Below are 15,614 nucleotides of genomic sequence, written 5' to 3'. Positions count from 1 at the left end.
CTGTAGAGATGGTTTGTGGGAGGTCCATTCTCTCAGCTTTTGCTTATCTGGAAATTGTTTAATCCCTCCTTCAAAATTTCAGTGATAATCTTGCCAGATAAAGTATTCTTGGTTCGAGGCCCTTCTGCTTCATTGCATTAAATATATCATGCCAATCCCTTCTAGCCTGTGAGGTTTCTGCTGAGAAGTCTGATGATATCCCGATGAGTTTTCCTTTGTATGTGATCTTATTTCTCTCTCTGGCTGCTTGTGATAGTCTGTCCTTGACCTTGATCTTGCCATTTAAATTATTATATGTCTTGGTGTTGTCCTCCTTGGATCCCTTGTGTTGAGAGATCTGTGCATCTCCATGGCCTCAGAGACTATCTCCTTCCCCAGATTGGGGAAGTTTTCAGCAATTACTTCCTCAAAGACACTTTCTTTTTTCCCTATTCTTCTTCTGGTACCCCTATAATATGAATATTGTTCCATTTGGGTTGGTCACACAGTTCTCTCAGTATTCTTTCATTCTTAGAGATCCTTTTTCTTCTCTGTGCCTCAGCTTCTTTGTATTCCTCTTTCCTAATTTCTATTTCATTTATCATCTCCTCCACCATATCTAATCTGCTTTTAGTACCCTCCATTTTGTTTTTCAATGGTTGGATCTCCATCCTAAATTAATTCCTGAATTCCTGAATATTTTTCTGTACCTCCATGAGCATGTTAATATTTTTTATTTTGAAATTTCTTTCAGGAAAATTCGTGAGGTTTATTTCATTTGAAACTTTCTCAGGTGTATTCATAATTTTGCTTTGAACCAGGTTCCTTTGACACTTCATAATTTGTCTGTGGTGCCCTCCAGTGCCCAGATGCTCTACTCTGGAGATGCACAGCCCCTGGAGCAATGTCGAGGGTTGCAGGAGAGTGGTGTTGGTGCTTTGGGGGAGGAAAGAGCTGTTTCCTGCTTCCCTGCTGCTATGCCTGTCTCCACTGCCAGAACCAGTGGACCAAACACACAGGTGTAAGCCTCTGTGCTTTGTGTTTGTGGCTGCTGTAGGTGAGGCTTCCCTCTGGCTGGCCTGATGCCATGGCAGGGGCTGCCGATTTGCGAGCCTGAACCAGGTGTAGGCTAGCCGGGAGGAAGACACAGCAGGCAGCGTAGCACGGTGGGGGACCTTGAAGCTGTGTAGCCAGTCAGGGGGATGGAGCACCTGAAGGTCATTTAAGCTCCCAAACAGCTGGGCAGAGTGCACCTAGACACCTCTGTCTACCTGTCCTTTCTCCTGAGCAATAAGCTCTGTGCAGTCCTTGCCCCTTTAGCAGCCCTCTCGCTTTTAGGAAGTCTCAGACTGCCTGCCCAGATCAGCCGGATATGAATCCCTGTTTCCACAAGCAGCTGGAATCTCCGTCTCTCCAGGTATTCTGCCTCTCTTAGCTTTCCAACCACACTAAATCACCAGAGCACCATGCAATGTAGGTTCATGCTTCCAGAGCAGATCTCCAGGGTTAGGTGCTCAGCAGTCCCAGGTCTCCACTCCCTCCCTGCTCTATTTCTCTTCCTCCTGCCAGTGAGCTGGGGTGGAAGAAGGGCTTGGGCTCCACTAGGTCACAGCTTTGGTATGTTACCCTCTTCCATGACATCTGCTCTTTCTTTTCTCTAGGTGTATGCAGTCTGGTGCAGCCTTCTTTCCTGTTGCTCTTTCAGGATTAGTTGTATTAAAGTATATTTTCATTTTATATGTGCTTTTGGGAGGAGGTCTCTGTCTCACCCCTCATGCCACCATCTTTAATCCAATCTCCTGCTAGTGATCAGGTGGGGTTTCTTTTGTAATTTTTTTGGATTAAATTCCTTTGCAGTTTCATAATTCTAATGATTACTGTGGAATAATAACTTTGTAGCTGGTGCCCTCTAGTGCCTGGCAGCTCTATTCTCTGGAGCTGCCCAGCATCTGGAGCAATGGTAGGGGTTGGAGGCACATGGTGCTGGCAACCTGCTGGGAGGAAAGAGCTCTTTCTTGCTTCCTGGCTGCAGTGCCTGCCTCCACTGCCCAGTCCAGTGGGCCAAGCATGCAGGGAGGAGCCTCTGTGTTATGCCCCTTTAGCTGCCATAGGTGGGGCCAACCTCTGGCTTGCTGCCAGGAGGTAGGAGCGACAGGCTGTGTATCACAGTGGGGTGCCTCAGGGCTACATTTCCAGCAGGGGAATGAATTGTCAGAAGCTTCTGAATGTTCCCAACCTGCTGGGTTTAGTGTGCCGAGACTATTTTGCCCACCTGTCCTTTCACCTGAGCAGCAAGTTCTATGTAATCCTTGCCCCTATAGTAACCCTCTCGCTGTTGCGACATCTTTCAATGTGCTCACCTTTCTTTTGTCCCAGCAGCAGGTTGTGGGTACCTGTTCTCCACAAGTGGCTGAAATCTCAGTCTCTCTGAGTATTCTGCCTGTCTTTGCTTTTGAACTCCACTAATCTCCAGATTACCATGTAATGTGGATTTGTGCTCCTGGAGCAGGTCTCCAGGGGTGGGCATTTAGCAGTCGTGAGCTTCTACTCCACCCCCAGTCTGTTTCTCTTCCTCTTGCCTGTGAACTGAGTGGGGGGAGGGCTTGGGTTCCACCAGATCACAACTTTGCTACTTTAGCCTTTTCTGTGAGGTCCTATCTTTTCCCCAGATGTACGCAGTGTGTTCTGCAGTCTTCCAGTCACTTTTTCAAGATGAGCTGTATTTGCTGTATTTTTTGTCTTAAATGTGGTTTTGGGAGGCGGTTTCTCCCTCACTTCTCACCCCCACCATCTTTTTCCCATCCTCTCATCTTCAACCTATCCCTAAACTTTGTCATTTTTATTATTGTAAGTACTGGTGTTTTCTATCTTCCTTTTTTTAAATTAATTAATTTATTTTTATTTTTTTGAAGATTATATTTACTAGGCTCTCCCCTACCACAAATCCCCCCAACAAACCCCACTACAGTCACTGTCCATCAGCATAGTAAGATGTTGTAGAATCACTACTTGTCTTCTCTGTGTTTCAAAGCCCTCAACTTTCCCCCACCCCTCACATTATACATGCTAATCATAATACATCCTTTCTTCTTCCCCACCCTTATACTTCCCTACCTTCCTATTCTCCCCAGTCTCCTTCCCTTTGGTAACTGTTAGTCCATTCTTGGGTTCTGTGATTCTGCTGCTGTTTTGTTCCTTCAGTTTTTGTATTGTTCTTATACTCGACAGATGAGTGAAATCATTTGGTATTTGTTTTTCTTGGCTTGGCTTATTTCACTGAGCATAATAACCTCTAGCTCCATCCATGTTGTTGCAAATGGTAGGATTTGTTTTCTTCTTATGGCTGAATAATATTCCATTGTGTATATGTACCACTTCTTCTTTATCCATTCAACTACGGATGGACACTTAGGTTGCTTCCATTTCTTGGCTATTGTAAATAGTTCTGCGATAATCATAGGGGTGCATCTGTCTTTTTCAAACTGGAGTGCTGCATCCTTAGGGTAAATTCTTTGAAGTGGAATTCCTGGGTCAAATGGTAAGCCTATTTTGAACATTTTGAGGAACCTCCATGTTGCTTTCCACAATGGTTGAACTAATTTACATTCCCACCAGCAATGTAGGAGGGTTACCCTTTCTCCACAACCTCGCCAACATTTGTTGTTGTTTGTCTTTTGGATGGTGGCCATCCTTACTGGTGTGAGGTGATATCTCATTGCGGTTTTAATTTGCATTTCTCTTATAACTAGCGATGTGGAGCATCTTTTCTTGTGTCTGTTGGCCATCTGAATTTCTTCTTTGGAGAACTGTCTGTTCAGCTCCTCTGCGCATTTTTTAACTGGATTATTAGCTTTTCATTTGTTGAGGAGCATGAGCTCTTTATATATTTTGGATGTCAAGCCTTTATCGGATCTGTCGTTTACGAAAATATTCTCCCATACTGTAGGGTACCTTTTTGTTCTATTGATGGTGTCCTTTGCTGTACAGAAGCTTTTCAGCTTGATATAATCCCACTTGTCCATTTTTGCTTTTGTTTTCCCTGCCCGGGGAGATAAGTTCATGAAGAAGTCGCTATATTTACTGTCCAAGAGATTTTTGCCTATGTTTTTTTCAAAGAGTTTTATGGCTTCATGACTTACACTCAGGTCTTTGATCCATTTCGAACATACTTTTGGGAATGGGGTTAGACAGTGATCCAGTTTCATTTCCTTACATGTAGCTCTCCAGTTTTGCCAGCAACATCTGTTGAAGAGACTGTCATTTCCCCATTATATGTCCATGGCTCCTTTATTGAGTACTAATTAACCATATATATTTGGGTTAATGGCTGGAGCCTCTAATCTGTTCCACTGCTCTGTGGCTCTGTTCTTGTGCCATTACCAAAGTGTCTTGATTACTATGGCTTTGTAGTAGAGCTTGAAGTTGGGGAGTGAGATCCCCCCTACTTTATTCTTCTTTCTCAGGATTGCTTTGGCTATTTGGGATCTTTGGTGATTCCATATGAATTTTTGAACTATTTGTTCCAGTTTGATGAAGAATGTTGCTGGTAATTTGATAGGGATTGCATCAAATCTGTATATTGCTTAGGGCAGCATGGCCGTTTTGAAGATATGAATTCTTTGTAGTCAAGAGCATGGGATGAGTTTCCATTTGTTACTGTCCTCTTTAACTACTCTTAAGGGTGTCTTATAGTTTTCAGGGTATAGGTCTTTCACTTCTTTGGGTAGGTTTATTCTATTCTTTTTGATGCAATTGTGAATGGAATTGTCTTCCTGATTTCTCTTTCTTTTGGCTCATTTTTAGTGTATAAGAAAGCCACAGATTTCTGTGTGTTAATTTTGTATCCTGCAACTTTGCTGTATTCCGATATCAGTTCTAGTAGTTTTGGAGTGGAGTCTTTCGGGTTTTTTATGTACAATATCATGTCACCTGCATATAGTGACAGTTTAACTTCTTCTTTACCAATCTGATTCCTTGTATTTCTTTGTTTTGTCTGATTGCCGTGGCTAGGACCTCCAGCACTATGTTAAATAACAGTGGGGAGAGTGCGCATCCCTGTCTGGTTCCCGATTTCAGAGGAAAAGCTTTCAGCTTCTCGCTCTTCAGTATGATGCTGGCTGTGGGTTTTTTGTATATGGCCTTTATTATGTTGAGGTACTTCCCCTCTATAACCGTTTTGCTGAGAGTTTTTATCATGAATGAATGTTGAATTTTGTCGAATGCTTTTTCAGCGTCTATGGAGATGATGATGTGGCTTTTGTCTTTCTTTTTGATGATGTGGTGGATGATCTTGATGGATTTTTCAAATGTTGTACCATCCTTGCATCCCTGGGATGAATCCCACTTGGTCGTGTTGTATGATCCTTTTGATATATTTTTGAATTCGGTTTACTAATATTTTATTGAATATTTTTGCATCTACATTCATCAAGTATACTGGTCTGTAATTTTCTTTTTTCATGGGGTCTTTGCCTGGTGTTGGTATTAGGGTGATGTTGGCTTCATAGAATGAGTTTGGGAGTATTCCCTCCTCTTCTACTTTTTGGAAAACTTTAAGGAGAATGGGTATTGTATCTTCTCTGTATGTCTGATAAAATTCTGAGCTAAATCCATCTGGCCCAGGGGTTTTTTTCTTGGGTAGTTTTTTGATTACTGCTTCAATTTCTTTGCTGGTAATTGGATTGTTTAGATTTTGTGTTTCTTCCTTGGTCAGTCTTGGAAGGTTTAATTTTTCTAGGAAAGTGTCCATTTCTTCTAAGTTTTCCAGCTTCTTAGCATATAGATTTTCATAGTAGTCTCTAATAATTTTTTGTATTTCTGTTGGGTCCGTCATGATTTTTCCTTTCCTGTTTCTGATTCTGTTGATGTGTGTTGATTCTCTTTTTCTCTTAATAAGTCTGGCTAGAGGCTTATCTATTTTGTTTATTTTCTCAAAGAACCAGCTGTTGGTTTCATTGATTTTTTTCTGTTGCTTTATTCTTCTCAATTTTGTTTATTTCTTCTCTGATCTTTATTATGTCCCTCCTTCTGCTGACTTTAGGCCTCATTTGTTCTTCTTTTTCTTATTTTGATAACGGTGACATTAGACTATTAATTTGGGTTTGTTCTTCCTTCTTTAAATATGCCTGGACTGCTATATACTTTCCTCTTAAGACTGCTTTCGCTGCATCCCACAGAAGTTGGGGCTTTGTGTTGTTGTTGTCATTTATTTCCATATATTGCTGGATCTCCATTTTAATTTGGTCATTGATCGATTGACTATTTAGAAGCGTGTTGTTAAACCTCCATGTGTTTGTGAGCCTTTTTGCTTTTTTGGTGCAATTTATTTCGAGTTTTACACCTTTGTGGTCTGAAAAGTTGGTTGGTAGGATTTCAATCTTTTTCAATTTACTGAGGCTCTTTTTGTGGCTTAGTATATGGTCTATTCTGGAGAATGTTCCATGTGCACTTGAGAAGAATGTGTATCCTGTTGCTTTTGGATGTAGAGTTCTATAGATGTCTATTCGGTCCATCAGTTCTAGCGTGTTGTTCAGTGCCTCTGTGTCCTTACTTATTTTTTGTCTGGTGGATCTGTCCTTTGGAGTGAATGGTGTGTTGAAGTCTCCTAAAATGAATGCATTGCAGTCTATTTCCTCCTTTAGTTCTGTTAGTATTGGTTTCACATATGCTGGTGCTCGTGTGTTGGGTGCATATATATTTATAATGGTGATACCCTCTTGTTGGTCTGAGCCCTTTATCATTATGTAATGTCCTTCTTTATCTCTTGTTATTTTCTTTGTTTTGAAGTCTATTTTGTCTGATACTAGTACTGCTACTCCTGCTTTTTTTGCCCTATTGTTTTCATGAAATATCTTTTTCCATCCCTTGACTTTTAGTCTGCACATGTCTTTGGGTTTGAGGTGAGTCTCTTGTAAGCAGAATATGGATGGGTCGCGTTTTTTTATCCATTCCGTGACTCTATGTCTTTTGATTAGTGCATTCTGTCCATTTACATTTAGGGTGATTATCGATAGGTATGCACTTATTGCCATTTCAGGCTTTGGATTCGTGGTTACCAAAGGTTCCAGGTTACTTTCCTTACTATCTAAGTGTCTAACTTAACTCACTTACTATGCTGTTACAAACACAATCCAAAGGTTCTTTTATATTTCTCCTCCTTTTTCTTCCTTCTTCATTCTTTATATATTAGGCATCAGATTCTATACTTTTTCTCTGTCCCTTGATTGGCTTTGGGGATAGTCAATTTAATTTTGCATTTGCCTCACAATCATCTGCTCCCCCTCCCTACCATGATTTTACTACCTCTGGTGACAGCTATCCAACCCTAGGAACACTTCCATCTATAGGAGTCCCTCCAAAATAGACTGCAGAGATGGTTTGTAGGAGGTCTACTCTCTTAGCTTTTGATTATCTGGAAATTGTTTAATCCCTCCTTCAAATTTAAATGATAATCCTGCCGGATAAAGTAATCTTGGTTCCAGGCCCTTCTGCTTCATGGCATTTAATATATCACGCCACTTCCTTCTGGCCTGTAATGTTTCTGCTGAGAAGTCTGTTGTTGGTCTGATGGGCTCTCCTTTGTATGTGATCTTATTTCTGCCTCTGGCTGCTTTTAACAGTCTGTCCTTATCCTTGATCTTTCTGGTTTTAATTACTATGTGTCTTGGTGTTGTCTTCCTTGGGTCCCTTGTGTAGGGGGATCTGTGGATCTCCATATCCTGAGAGACTATCTCCTTTCCCAGATTGGGGAAGTTTTCAGCAACTACCTCCTGAAAGACACTTTCTATCCCTTTTTCTCTCTCTTCTTCTTCTGGTATCCCTATAATGCGCATATTGTTCCGTTTGGATTGGTCACACAGTTCTGTCAATATTCTTTCATTTTTAGAGATCCTTTTTTCTCTCTGTGCCTCAGCTTCTTTGTATTCCTCTTCTCTAGTTTCTATTTCATTAATTGTCTCCTCTGCTGTATCCAACCTGCTTTTAATACCCTCCATCGTGTTCTTTAATGATTGGATCTCTGACCTGAATTCATTCCTGAGTTCTTGGATGTCTTTCCATACCTCCATTAGAATGTTGATGATTTTTATTTTGAACTCCCTTTCAGGAAGAGTCACGAGGGCCATATCATTTTAATCTTTCTCGGGAGTTGTATTAACAATTTTACTCTGGTCAAGGTTCCTTTGGCATTTCATGTTTCTATATGGTGCCCTCTAGTGTCCAGAAGCTCTATTCTGGAGCTGCTGAGCCCCTGAAGCAATGTCAGGCATTGCAGGGGAGTGGTACCGGGGGTAGGAAAGAACTGTTCCCCGCTTTCCGGCTGCTGTGCCCGTCTCCACTGCCTGAGCCAGTGGGCCACGCACACAGGTATAAGTTTTTGTCCCAGAGAAGTGAGATTTGGATCCCTGCTTTCCACAAGCAGCCCGCATCCCAGTCTCCCCAGGAACTCTGCCTGTATTAACTTTCCAACCCGGTAGTCATGCGAGTCTCATGGAAGCACCATGAAATGTAGGTTTGTGCTCCCAGAGCAGATCTCTGGAGTTAGGTATTCAGCAGTTCCAAGCCTTCCACTCCCTCCCTGCTCCGTTTCTCTTCCTCCCGCCGGTGAGGTGGGGTGGGAGAGAGGCTCGTGTCCCGTGGAGCCACAGCTCTGGTACGTTACCCCGTTCGCTGAGGTCTGCTCTTTTCTCCAGGTGTGTGCAATCTGACACGTCCTCTTTCCTGTTGCTCTCTCAGGATTAGTTGCGCCAATTAAATTTTCTAATTGTATCCAGTTTTAGGAGGAAGCCTCTGTCTCTCCTCTCACACTGCCATCTTTAATCCACTCAGTATTGGTGTTTTCTTACTGAGGTTCTTTTTGCTGGCTTTCTTGCTTCCAGGACCTTGTTTCCTATTTCCTTCCCCAGATTAGTGAAATTTTCAGGAATTATTTCTTCAGAGACTTTCTACCCCTTTGTGTCTCTCTTGTCCTTCTGGTACCCCTATTACACAAATATGGTTTCATTTGGAGTTCTCACACAGTCCTCTTAGCATCCTCCTTTTTCTAGAAATTTTTTTCTTTCTGTTGCTAAGCATCATTGTTTTCCTTTTCTCTAATTTCCATCTCACTGATTGTCTCCTCTACTTGCAGCAGCCTATTATTCATTCCCTCCACTGTATATTTTATTTCAGCTAGTGTATTCTTCAGTTCTGAGTGTCTCTTTTTCAGCTCTTGTATCTCTTTCTCTTGTATTCTCCCTGAGATCACCAGCACTTTTCTGCAGATCAGTGAGCATATTTATAACTGTTACTTTGAAATATTTATCAAGAATATTGGTGACCTCCATTTCATTTAGCCCTCTTTCTGACATCTTCTCCTTTAATGTTGTTTGGAACATATTCATCTACCTTCTCATTTTATCAGGGTTTCTGTGTTTCTTTGTTGGTGTTAGACAGATCCACTTTACTTCCTTGTCTAGAGAGTAATGGCTGTATATAGAAGGCATCCTGGAGTGCCCAGAAGCTCAAGAATCTTTACTCACCACTGTCTGATTCTCCTTTCTGCTGGAGTTCTAGTTGTTGGTGGTGGGAAATGAGCCCTTTATGTTTGTCTGCCAGCAGTGGCCTATCTCAGCCTGCCTCAGGTGGCAGCTCGCTCCAGCCAGCCCTTTGTGAACCAAGGAGGGGCACTTCTGCTGTGATCATTGTGGTGGGTCTGCCTCCTGCCTGCCCTGCAGCAATGGCTGCAATGCTGGGCTAACCTGGTCATTGGTTCTGGGGTGCACGGGGGCTGGGCTGCTTGTGGAGGAAGGAGTGTTCAGAGGTGCTCCTGCAGGCGCCCTCCCAGTGTGACTAAGAATGGGCCAAGAAAGCTGGGAAAGCCTTCTTCTGCTTGCCAGGCAGCAACATCTCCCTGTCACAGAAGGGAGAAAAATCTGGTGCTACTGTGCTGAACAGGCTGGGTGGGTGTGCAGGGAAGTTGCTCAGGACTGAGCTAATAGCAAGGGGATGGAGAGTTTGGGGCTACCAAGGGTACCTGGACAGCTGGGCTGAGGGAGGGGTGGGGTAGCATCATCTACCTGCTCTTTCTCCTGTGAAGAGAGCTCCGTCCAACACTTGCCCCTCTGTTACCCTTCCTACTGTTAGTAAATATTTCAAACTGCTCCCTCTGTGTTGGGTCTCAGCAGGACCAGGGGAGCATACCTGCCCCCCAAAAGAGGAGAGGCTGGAGTCTCAGGCTCCCAGAATGCTCCAGCTCTCCCCGGTGTGCTTCCCTGTTAATCACCAAAGCCTGATGCAATGTGGACTTGTGTTGCCAGAGCAGATCTCTAGGGCCCAGTATGCACAGTTCCTGAGCACTTACTCCCTCTCCACTCCATTTGTCTTCCTCGCTTTTGTGGGCTGGAATGGGAGGAGGGCTGGGGTCCCACTCAGTCATGGCTTTGCCACTCTGCTGTTCTTTGTTTGGCCTTCTCTTCTTCACCAGGTCTAAGTGGTCTGTTCTGCAGTCTTCAGGTCATTTTCAGAGTTAGTTGTATTTGCTGTAGCTGCTTCCTTAGTGTGTGTGGGAGAGGAGGTTTCTACCTGCCTTCCTACTCCACCATCTTTTTCCCCCTCCAGCCAGGAGAATTTCCTTTAAATGGTATTGTTGAAGTTTACAACCCCTCCCCTGAGAATTCTTGGGGGACAGCTTAATCCTGTTGACAGGTGTAGGATGAACAAGTCTCTAGCTATAGTGATTAATGAGAGACCACCTTTAGGAATGCTGGGTTTGGGCATTAATGCTAAAACACCATGAAGAGATGATGCTAACACCATCTCCACCTTTTTTGTTAATGACCTTAAGACTGAAATATCAGCTGTTGTTCAGGAGCAGAAAATAGGCTGGAAGACCTTGGCATCCCTGAGGTATTTTGGAGATAGTCTGATAAACAAAGAGAAAACTTCACAGATAAATTGATGGTACTACAACTTAAACAAATGGAGGACAGCAAAAGCCCCTCGACAAACACAAAGACAATGACACTTGCATATATTGGGGGGAAAATCACTGGGCCTGAATTGTACTGCTTGGGCAGGAGCCAGGCAGCCAAATAAGCTGCTCAACCAGAAACAAATGATTCCCTTCCAAGGAAGGCCCCTTTCAATGTCCCCATGTGTCTTTCATTCAGCAAAGATAAATAATCCTATTAGTAAATGATCATTGTAGTAGAGGTCTCCGGAGAAACAGAAATTATGTGTTGTGTGCATATGTGCTTTTTTTCTCCCAAGAAATTGGCTAACGTGATTGTGGAGCCTGGTGACTAGTCTGGCAGGATAGAGACCCAAAGAAGAGTTGATCTTGTAAGTTGAGTCTGAAGGTAGTCTGTTGGCAGTTTCCTTTTCTTCAGGAGATGCCTGTCTTTTTTCTTTTAAGGACTTCATGTGATTGGGTGGGGCCCACCCACATTATGGAGGCTAGTCTGCTTTATTTAAAGATTATGATTTAAATGTTAATGTCATCTAAAAATATTCGTTCACAACATCTAAAATAGTGTTTACATGGCATAAACAAGTTGACACATAAAATTAACCATCAGAGCCATCAACGTAAGTTTTTGTAGACATTGGAGCCACAGTCTGCACCAATAATTCACCAGTTTCTTTCCAACTTCCCGTGCAGTAATAAAGATTATAGTGGTGGGATTTACCAGTTGAATGCATTCTCTCTCTACCCATCTAAGTCCCTTAACTTCTCAACATGTCTTTCTCCCCAGTCCTTCCACCTGTATTAATCTACTGGGATGGGCCCCTTGTCTCAATGAGGAGCCACTAATAGGTGCACACCTGAAAGATTTTTTTCTTATTTCACAGTCAGATGACCCAGTGCACCATCCTATGTTGGCGTCTCTTGAAGAAGCTGACTATCCTGCACTCTTGTGTCTCCAAGTCTCTTACTCTCAGAATTACCATAATGTTCTGATTTATTATTTTTAGTATCCCATATTCTTTGATCTACATCATCTACAGACATAGGGTAAATAAGTAATGTAGAAGCCTTGCAAGTCAATATTGTCACAATTATTCCTCTGCCTAGATTGCCCCAGTACCCCCTAAAACCCCAACATTAAAGGGACTGCGACCATTGTTGTACATTCTATAGCTGCAGGCTTGCTTATTCATTGTACCATCCCTGCAGCACCCCTATCCTATCCTATAGGTAAAAGGTCCAAATGGATGTGGGTAACTATTACGAGACATAAAGGATATAAATGATATAATATGTGTATGTTCCCCTGTGGTTCCCAACCCAAATGTTATCCTGGCTTGTCTACCTCCAAATTCAACACAGCAGTAGATCTCTGTTCAACCTTCTATAGTTTTCTCTTATCCTGAGTCACACTGTCTTTTTGCTTTCACGCAGAATAAACAACGATACACTTAAACTGTGATGCCTCAAGGCTTCACCGAAACCCTCTCATGTTAACCCAAAGTTCTCCACTATAATATCCAAGCTTCACAATTTCCTCATTCTTTTACCTTGATCCAATATGTGTATGACTTGCTCTTATGTTCACCTGGTTCAACTTCTTATCAGGAGGACTCTCTTTACCTCTTGGAAAATTTGGCTATAAAAGGACATAAAGATTCGGAAAACAAATTACTATTTTTTAAGGTCCAAATTCGTTATCTACCACAGGAAGGTAAATTCTTCTTACTATGTCAAAGAATTATAATTTCTTCTATCACCAGACATAGTTACAGCCACTTTATATTTCTCTTATCTTATCACCAAAAAACAATTTAGAAATTGGCTGCCAGAATGGTAAAGCAAGGAACATGGTAGACTCTCCCCCCAAAACAACCTTAACTGGAGAAAATTACAAACAAAAAAATCTCCAATCATTAGAAATCTCTGGCAGTTATCCTAAGGATACAACAAATGGAGAAACATTCATTCAAGAAAATACACTAAATTTAAGTAAGAACAGTGACGGTCTGTGGCTACACTTGAGCCACAGGCTGCTCCCTCCTTCCCTCCTAGCTATGTATTGTGGGAACTAATCTAGGCATACTATTCCTGGTAGATGTGGCCAAGAAGATGAGGGCTCCCTCTCACCCAAGCTCCCAGACTAGACCTGTGCTTTCACCCCAGGATGGACAAGCCATTGGCATTTATCATCTTTCCCAACTCTGTGTTGCAGAAGCTCTGTTCCTGATAGGCTTTGCCAAGAGGACTGAGTGCTCTTCCTCCACCTACTCGTACGGTAGAATATCTACTCCAGGTGGAGCAGACTGAGAGTACAGTTCAGTCAGTTCCACTCAAAAGTTTAGGTAGGGTGGAGGTTTCATGCCAAGAGGGGCAAGCCAAGAAAATGGAGGCTACTACTGCCTCAGTGCCCACTCGTAGAACAGAACTGTCAATCTTGGACATTGTCACTCCACCTCCTGTGCAGAAGAAGTTCTGTGCCAGGAAAGAGGCAGGCCATAAGTATGAAGAACTCTGTAGATATGCCTAAGGGGACTAACTTAATTTGGAACAGAGTATGGAGAATTCTGTAGCTAAGGATGTTGCTAAAAACAGTGGAGATCATGTTGTAGAGCAACTAAGAGAGCGCTTATAGCTCCATCATACTAGTAGCAGCAAATGAAACGGCAGAGCAATAAGTTTAACAGAGAGAATTAGAGAAAGGAAAGCCAAGAGGACCTGTCTGGGATCATAGCCAAGCCTGGAGTCAGGAAGGCTGTACATAAGCACTATGCTCTACCCACTTAGAAGCAATTAGAATAGATATAGGAAGCTTTGGAAGCATTTCCAAGACCTCACACAGATCCATGAACCAATAGTGCAAATCTCACTGACCAAACACTGGCTGAATAATCTATTCTGATATAGGAGCAACAACAAGGGAGCAAGGCTTAAGAGTAAAATTACAAGTATTTCTATCAGCTAAAAGACTGCATGGTCAAGACTGTGTTCTCTTAGGAGTGACTGCAAAGACTAAATCCAAGCTAATAGTGCTAATAATTGAATGTGAAGCAAAAATGTAAGCTCTGTGAACAATGATAGCAGCCACCAGGCCAAACATACGTCTAATGGCAAAGTGTAAAAATCCAACTGGGAAAGAGGACTTAAACACCATCTTTAATCAGTAAGTGGCTTATGCTGGCCCAGGGATGAACCCTACATAGTCAGGTTAAAAGATGAAAAACAAGAAAAAAAATACACGCAGGGACATCGGAGGCCAAATACTGTAGGGAAATAGATTTCACAGCATTCGTTCAGTAAAGTCATTAAAAATAAATAAATAAATGACAAATCAACAGCAATAATCCCAGGGTGGGAGGAGATCCATATGTCGAAGTAATACAATATCTAAATATTTAGATAAACATTTTAGATAAATATATGACTTAATGTAAAATTTCCAGTTTCAACAACAGTAAAAAAATGACCCATGCAATGCAAACAGCAAGCAAAAACAAGTGGAATGGCAATACTAATATTAGGCAAAATTAACTTTTAAAATGTTGTTAAAGAGAGATATGTCGTAATGATAAAATATACAATCTATTGGAATGGCGTAAGAATTGTAAAATATATGTGCATTTAAGAATAGAGCCCGAAATACCTGGAGCAAAAACTGTCAGAATTGAAGGGAGAAATAGATAGTCCAACAATAGAAAGAGATTCCAATACCTCAGTTAAAATAACAGATAGAACAACTAAGCAAAATATTAACAAGAACATAGAACATTTGAGCAACACCATAAACCAGTTAAATCTAACAGGCATGTATAAAACACTACCAAACAGTAGCAGTAGTTCTCTCAAGTCCACATCGGACATTCTCCAACATAGACCATATTTTAGGCCCAAATCATCCTCAATAAATTTAAAAGGATTGAAATAAAAAATATTTCCTCCAACCACAATGGGATGAGATTCTAAATTAATAACAGAAAGAAAATAGGGAAATTCACAAATATGTGGCAACTAACAGCATACTCTGAAAAAAACCAAGAGGTCAAAGAAGAAATAACAAGAAAAATAGAAAATACCTTGACATGAATGAAAATGAAAACAAACATTCCAAGAGTTAAGGGATACAGGTAAAGCAGTCTTCAGAAAGAAATTTATAGCTGTAAATGCCTATATTAAAAAAGAAAAAGATATTAAATAATTAAACAAATTTTTGCCTAAGGAACTAGAAAAAAAGAGCAAAGTAAATTTAAAGCAAACAGATGGAATGAAATAATAAAGAAACCAATGGAAATAAATGGAACAGAGAACAGAACAAAGAATAGAGGGAATCAGTGAAACCAAAAGTTTCTTCTTTGAAAAAAATCAACCAAATTGACAAGCTGTAAGATAGACTGACCAACCAAAAAGTGAGACAACTCATGAAGTCAGAATGAAAGAGGAGTCATTACTACTGACTTTGCAGAAATTAAAAAGAATTGTATGAATATAATGAACAATGTATGGCATCAAGTTAGCTAACTTAGATCAAATTGTCCGATTTTAGAAAAAAATCAAAATATGAAAACTAACTCAAGAAGAAATAGAAAATATGAATATACCTATAATAAGAGAATGAATTAGTAATTTTAAAACTCCCCATGATGAATATTATGTGCTGAGATGCTGAGCACATCAGCATCTGATAAAATGATGA

The 15,614-nt window shown here is 41.4% G+C and overlaps 1 long non-coding RNA gene across 3 annotated transcripts in view; it reads right to left on the bottom strand.

The window, feature by feature from the left end:
- LOC140847312 (uncharacterized) overlaps positions 1-15,092 on the bottom strand; it is a 71,866-nt gene extending 56,774 nt beyond the window's left edge. For all 3 annotated transcript variants that reach the window (XR_012127262.1, XR_012127263.1, XR_012127264.1), the window contains exon 1: positions 12,475-15,092. This is a non-coding gene — a long non-coding RNA (uncharacterized lncRNA). The remainder of the gene's footprint in view (positions 1-12,474) is intronic.
- Positions 15,093-15,614: the final 522 nt, after the last annotated feature.

Source organism: Manis javanica, chromosome X, assembly GCF_040802235.1.
Source record: "Manis javanica isolate MJ-LG chromosome X, MJ_LKY, whole genome shotgun sequence".
NCBI classification, from domain to species: domain Eukaryota; kingdom Metazoa; phylum Chordata; class Mammalia; order Pholidota; family Manidae; genus Manis; species Manis javanica.
The sequence above is the reverse complement of the archived record's forward strand: the minus strand, read 5'-3'. Positions and strand labels throughout refer to the sequence as shown.